Source organism: Tupaia chinensis, unplaced genomic scaffold (genome assembly GCF_000334495.1).
Source record: "Tupaia chinensis unplaced genomic scaffold, TupChi_1.0 Scaffold000062_1, whole genome shotgun sequence".
NCBI lineage: Eukaryota > Metazoa > Chordata > Mammalia > Scandentia > Tupaiidae > Tupaia > Tupaia belangeri.
Genome location: NW_006159520.1, coordinates 4,343,193 through 4,350,002, shown reverse-complemented (window position 1 = coordinate 4,350,002; position 6,810 = coordinate 4,343,193). Strand labels below are relative to the sequence as shown.

Here is a 6,810-nt window from a genome sequence, read left to right as displayed (position 1 = left end):
TATAGAGCGTTCTCTTGATCTTTTCGCTTGCTCAAAGTCTTTAATGTTGAAATTTCACCAACTGTATTTTTGTTATTGGAGTTATTTCTGTTTGTACCTGCTGCTTCATAGATGACTTTAGTGCTGGCTGAAATATCATCCTTTACCTATCCCAATCAATTCACAATGTATGTGCGTTTTAATTGCTATAGGGTGCTTGTGCTTGCCAGAGAGAGACAGAGAAATAGAGAACAAGTGAGAAGGTATTCCTTGTGGAGCATGGTCATGCTACAATCTCTTCTCCCCTCATCTCTTCCCCCCCTTTTGGGATTTTGGACATATGCGCACACATGCCTGGAGTGTTTTTCCAAATCACTGGGTCTGGGACTCAATAGTACAGTTGGCCACATGGGATCTGTCCACCTCCACATCTTCAGCATCAGGCCATGGGCTGGACTGCAACTCACAATATGAATGCGATCTGTATTTGGGTTGAGAACTAGCTGGAAAAACTTTTTCCTATTATTTTGACGTACTTTAGAACCTAGTAATTTATCACTTCCTATTATTAAATATCCCTTTGCCTAATGAAAAGCTATCTGACATAACTTCAAGGAACTTAGTGCTTAGTCATTTTATCTTACTTATTTAGGAATTAACTTTATGAAAAACTTTCTTTAGAGCAAAGATTGGCAAACTTGTTTTGTGAAGGGATACAGTAAATATTTTAGACGTTGTGGGTCACATGGTCTTAGACAGAACTACTCAACCCTGTTATGGAAAGACTAAAGCAGTTATAGACAAGGATGTGAACAAATAGGTCAGTAGTCAGTCTGTTTTCTTTTTTTTTTCTTAGAGAGAGATTTTTTTCTATAGGTCATGTGTGCTCACTAGAGACTCAGAGAGAGACAGAGAGAGAAAGCAAGAAACAACCCCTATGGGGGGGATGGCCATGCTGCAATCCCTTCTCCTTCATTCTCCTTTTGGAATTTTGGGCATGCACGTACATGCATCCAGTGTGAGTTTTAAGCCACCAGGTCCAGGACTCGAACTGTGGTCAACTACATGGGAGTCCAGCGACATAGCATTTTGCCATCCTCTGGTCCCTTGTCTGTGTCCTAATATATCAATGTAAATAGGCACTGGGCTGATTTAGCATACAGGGTGCTGTTTGCTGCCCTTTTTCCTCTAGCTGTATCATGTTATGTAGTATTCTAAACCTTAATCTAATGTAACCTCTATGCATCTATTGTCTCTATCTGTGAAATCAAGACCCTAATATATGCCCTGTGATTCATATAGCATTGTCATAAGGGTCAGATGAAGTATTGGTTGTAGAAATCTGTTATAATTTTAAAGTAGTATACATCTGTAGATTTCTTTCTTATCCCTACCACCTTATAAAACAATCCCCTACCTTACCCTCCACCAAAAACACCCATGTAAACACTCAATCACAGAGGAAATGAGGGCTTACTATCATATTCTTACTCCTGGGCTTTATTTTGAATGCTGGGTCTCCAGAACATCATTAAACTTTCTGTGAAAACACAAATGTGAATTCTTTCTTACCATGGTAAGAAAGAATTTGTCTTAGCTATAGTCTTAATGGTAGTGAGAGACTGCAGGAAGGAGGGCAAAGTCAGGATATTTACTGAGATTTTAAAGACTCAGCTGGATGGAGAAGAGTCTTTCAATGCATGGGCTTATTTAGATTTGGGCAAGGATAATTATATAATACTTTAGAATTCATGAATTTTAAGAAGAGGAGTATTTTGGGGAGAGGGGGAAGAGATTTTTGCTATAGGGTATGTGCACTTATTAGAAAGAGAGAGACAGAAAGAGAAAGTGAGAAAGTAACCTCTGGGGGGATGTCTATGTCACAATCCCTTCTCTTCCATTCTCCCCCCAGGACTTTGGGCACACATGCACACATGTCTGGTGTGATTTTCAAACTGTTATCTCTAGAACTTGAACCATGGTTGACCATGTGAGAGTCCTGCACCTTAACTACTATGCTACCTGGTGGCCCAAGGTGAGTATTTTAAGGAAGGCCTCAAAGACTCTTGAAGCATTTACTACCCTTAAATGCTTTCTATTAAAGCATTGTTTTTTCAGGACATTTCTGGAATGAAAATACACTTATTCGTAACATTTATCTTTAAGGTCGAGTTTCCTGAAATAGTAAAGGTATAGTGATGAATATATTAGAACAGAGAAGTCAGGTTAATATAGTCACTAAGCTGTGTGGATATAGATGGTTTTAGTTTTTACACGTAAATTTAGAGGTATTATTCAGGAAGGCTGGGCTCAGGGATTATCTTTTAGAAGCCATAGGTATAAGCCAAAGCTCTTTTTGGGGCAAGACCAAATTCTTTACTACACAGACATAAATTCTTTTCATTATCCTGCCATTCAGTAAAAACTTCTTCACACATGTGAAGAGAAAAACCATCCATGATCCCATCAATTTGACTGAAACATTTAAAACATGTTGGTCCATACTCTAGATAGATCTTAGATAGGTAAGGCATACAAATGTTAATTTACCTTTTCTTTTTTCCTCTCCAAATTAAAATGAATTGCTATTACCACAAATTAGAAACTTAATCAGAAAAATTAAATTACCCAAGTGGGAGACTTACATGAAAACTTATACTTCTGATCTTTTGCAAAATGAAGTGGTTTATTTAAGACCAATGGAGCCCATAAGACAAAACTGAGTCAAAATTCTAGTTCCAGTGACTTTTTCATTATGATAAAAGGGACATTCAGGTGCTCTCTTTTTGGAGCCAAAGATGCTACTGAATCTTTTGAAGATGGGACTGCTTTGTTGATATATGGTAAGGAAATGCTAATGCCTTTTTGATTGAATTGGACTTTGCTCCAGAATGTGGGATGTTTTCCAGATTCATATGTTAAAGTTTGTCTAGAAGACAGCTACTCAACTGCATGCATACTTTCCTGATTAGTAAATTGCACATGCTGCTGAAATAGCCGACTGGATTTCATGTTGTTGATAGAAGCAGCATGGGTCTAAAATTAAACACTATGTGTACCTCTTCAGTCCTTTGGAAAATTTTGCTACTATCTGCTACCTCCTTGTTCTTCTTAGAAAGCTATTAAATTTTACATTTTTCAGATTCAAACTCTTAGTTTTGTGCTGCTTTCTCAATCCCACACTCCTGGGTTTGATAAACATTTAATCAACTTCTTTTCATGTATATGTTGGTCAGGGTTGAAGGTTGTCAGTTGATGGAAAATGATGCAAAGGGGACTAGCATTGACTCTTCTGTCATCCGAGCCTGTAGGGTGGCAGCGGAATTAAGTGAGTATGCTCATTTTCTTTAGCAGAAACTGCCTCACACATAGGCACAGTAGGTGAAAGCTACTTGGTCTCACTTCAATTGACATAAATGACCTACCAGATGCTCCCAAACCATTTTCACTCTACTGCCTAGACTTACCGTAGCTGTGACAGGAGCAACAAACAAATCTTTTGGGCTAACTGGAGATCCACTGGAAAATGCAAAATGCAAACATTTCTGAGGGAGATTTTAGTACACTGGCGCATCCTGAGTTTGATGATTCTTTTTATATATTGTGTTGTTGGAAAAGTCATGACCTATTTTTCTATGTATTTCTATGCAAAAATGCATCATGACTTTCGACAACCCAATATTTAACAGATATTCCCTGCAGTAAAGAGAATAATTCCTGGTTAAATGAAGTTAGGACCTGCTGTAGGATCACACTTAGGCTAGATATCAAAGTTCTTCAGGAATAGAGAGAGAAGGAAGAGATCAAGGAGCAGGGTTAGGGATATGGAGGCGAGAACTTCTACTTTTGTGTGTGTGTGTAGTTCTGAATTCTGAGCTTAATGGAACATTAGGATGGAGTATTTACAAAGGGTTTAACCTATGTTTTTTCAACTAATGAGAGGGAATATATTGCAAATATTGGTGAAGTGATGGATTTAAAGGAAGACACATAAGCTATGCATATTATAAAGTACAAGTTCTGATTGTATTTGTTCTCCAAATGAATAGAAATAAAAAGTAACCAATAAATATAGAAAATGCAGAGAAATTTCAATGGTGCCATAGTATGGAGTAATCCACCATCACCTCCTAATAATCTCTTCTTTCTTCTCTCCCAAACAAATCACACTCTTGTGACTCTGCCTTTATGTTCTAGCTAGTGCAGGCCAATAAAAATAGTGTGTCATATATGCATTTTAAACGTTTTTAGTACCTGATTTTAAAAACCTGAAATCCTTCAATTATTATATAATTTAACCTAATATATCCAAAATTTTCTCAATATGATTTCACTGGTAATGAATTATTAACAAAATATTTCACTTTTTTTTGTATTAAGTCTTTGAAACCAAGCTTGTATTTTACACCTACAGAATATCTCAGTTTGAACTAAGCACATTTCAATTGCTCAATGGCACATGAGTCCAGTGCCTGCTGGACAGGACAGCACAGCCTTACGTGGGAAGCATCCATCCAGAGACACTACTTGTTAAAACTCAAGAGAATCTGTTGTGAGCTAGAACTATCAGAAGAACCTATTAAATAATGCTTGAACTTTAAGGCCATTTATTGTTTGCTTAATAAGATACTGACAGTAGAGGGGTTGCTGTGTTTGTTTCAGAGGATTAAAATATCATCCAAGGGGGCAGCAAGTGGTGTGGTGGTTAAGGCACTCGACTCCTATTATAGTTAACTGTGGTTCAGGTCCTAGACCTGGCAACTTGCTTTCTCATTTTCCCTTTCTCTTGCTCTCTCTGTCTGTCTCTCTTGTGTCTATGCAGGAGCCCTGTAGCAAACTACTACTACTGCTAATAATAATTATAAATAAAATAAAATAATTATTTAAAATAAATAAATTAAATATCATCAGAGATCCAGGTCCTTTCCAGCCTTTTACTTCGTGGGTCTTTCTCATCACGTTGGCTTTCTTTGTGCTTATCATCTAATAGTCATGAGATATGAGATGTCTATAGCAGTTCCTGATTTCAAGTCTTGATACCCTTAAAGGAAAAGAGCAGACTTTTTTTTTTCTCTTCAAGTCTCTTTTTATTCAGGAAGAAAAGGACTTCTCCCAGCAGACATGTAGTGACATCTCATGGACCAAGTTAGGGTGACATGCTAATTCCTACATGCAAAGAATAATATTGGGAAATTGAAAAGTTACAAAGGAGCCAAGAATAGCTGTGGGCTCTTTGCTTTAGAAGATGAATCATGCTATATTGCTGTCCCAGACAAAAATTAGGCTTCTGGGGGGACCAGAAGGTGACATAAAGCTTTCATCACTAGACTCCTCCGTAGTTGACCAGGGTTCGAGCCCAGGACCTAGAGGCTTAAAACTCATGCCAGGTACTTGTGTATGCATGCCCCAAATTCCAAGAGGAGAATGGAGAAGAAGGGATTGCAGCATGGCCATCCTCCCCGGGGGGTGATTTCTCGCTTTCAGTCTCTGTCTCTTTGGTGATTGCACGCACCCAATAGCAAAAATCTCTCTTAAAAAAAATTTAGGCTTCTATTAGCCTAGACTAGAGAAGGAGATGGTTACTGAAGAGGTACCCAGTGATGTTCCTTAGGGGTAGTCTCTCATGGATAGGCAGACAGAGAACAGCAAAATGATCTCCCATTAAATAATAACTATTAATAATTGTTCCTCTTTACTGAGTACTCAAGTGTCATGTGTAAATGTGTACTAATTATCTAATTCACACACAGGCTATCTATTGGTACCATGGTTATTGATGGTAAATTAAGTGTGGAATTGTCAGATTCTACATAATATGATCTCCCTCAAAACATAAATCATGTTTATTTTGGAAGATAGGTATATGTTGTATCCCATAGCACTATGTTTGTCAATATTTGTTGAATAAATGACTTTTCTTGTTTAGTCAAGACGTTTAATGTTGCCTTTTAAAACCTCCCTTTTGACCTGTGTCACTTTCTGTCTTTAAAGTCTGTATGGCCCTCTTTAATATTATTGATGCCATTGCCTGTACTCTGTTGCCTCAGGCATAGTCTTGGCCCTCATGGAGAACTTCCCTGAGCTGTCTCCACAGCTGTCAAATTGTCAAATGTTCCCATTTGACCAGAAGCTATAGCCAATCAATGACTGAGCAACCCCTTCTTTAGAATTTCTTTTCTACTCAGGCTTATACGAAGGTATTAGAGAAAGAAAACTATTGTCTTCCTAACAGAGTTGATGATTTCTGGGCCTATGTCTTACCATCTCTTAACCTTCCAAACCTTCCTTGCAGATTTTTTCTTTTTTTCTTTTTGGTTGGTAAAGAATAGAGATAAACTCAGGTGCCCTTGGTTATTAAAGTTTTTATTTTTTAATTTTTTTTTAATTTTTGCAGTGGAAAAGTGGGAAGGGAGTGTTTCTGATAAAAACCAGAAAACTTCTTAGATAAATTCTATAAGAGCTGTAACACTAAAATCTTATTTTCTGGACAAAAAGGAAAGAAAAGAAAAAAAAAAAACTTAGCTCTGACCCATCCAGACTTCAAAGAGAATGAGAACATCATTCAGGATAAAGCAGTAGCAGTAGCTCTAACATCGAATGGAAGCTGGAGTGACTTTGAAGCAATTTCTGCATTTCATCCCCCTAAAAATGGACATCCAATTTTCCTACTTCAGTGCTTGAGTGCTTGACCACTGTGGTACGCCAGACATTTTGTAATTCTACTTCTTTCTGTTTTATTTTCCTTTCTTCCTTTCTTCCTTCCTTTCTTTCTTTCTTTCTTTCTTTCTTTCTTTCTTTCTTTCTTTCTTTCTTTCTTTCTTTCTTTCTTTC

General features: G+C 37.4%; 1 non-coding gene across 1 annotated transcript; it reads right to left on the bottom strand.

Moving 5' to 3' along the window:
- Positions 1-6,387: 6,387 nt before the first annotated feature.
- On the bottom strand, positions 6,388-6,450 carry LOC114004626 (U7 small nuclear RNA). Its single transcript, XR_003546744.1, has one exon. It is a non-coding gene; the product is annotated as a U7 small nuclear RNA (small nuclear RNA).
- Between the last annotated feature and the right edge of the window lie 360 nt (positions 6,451-6,810).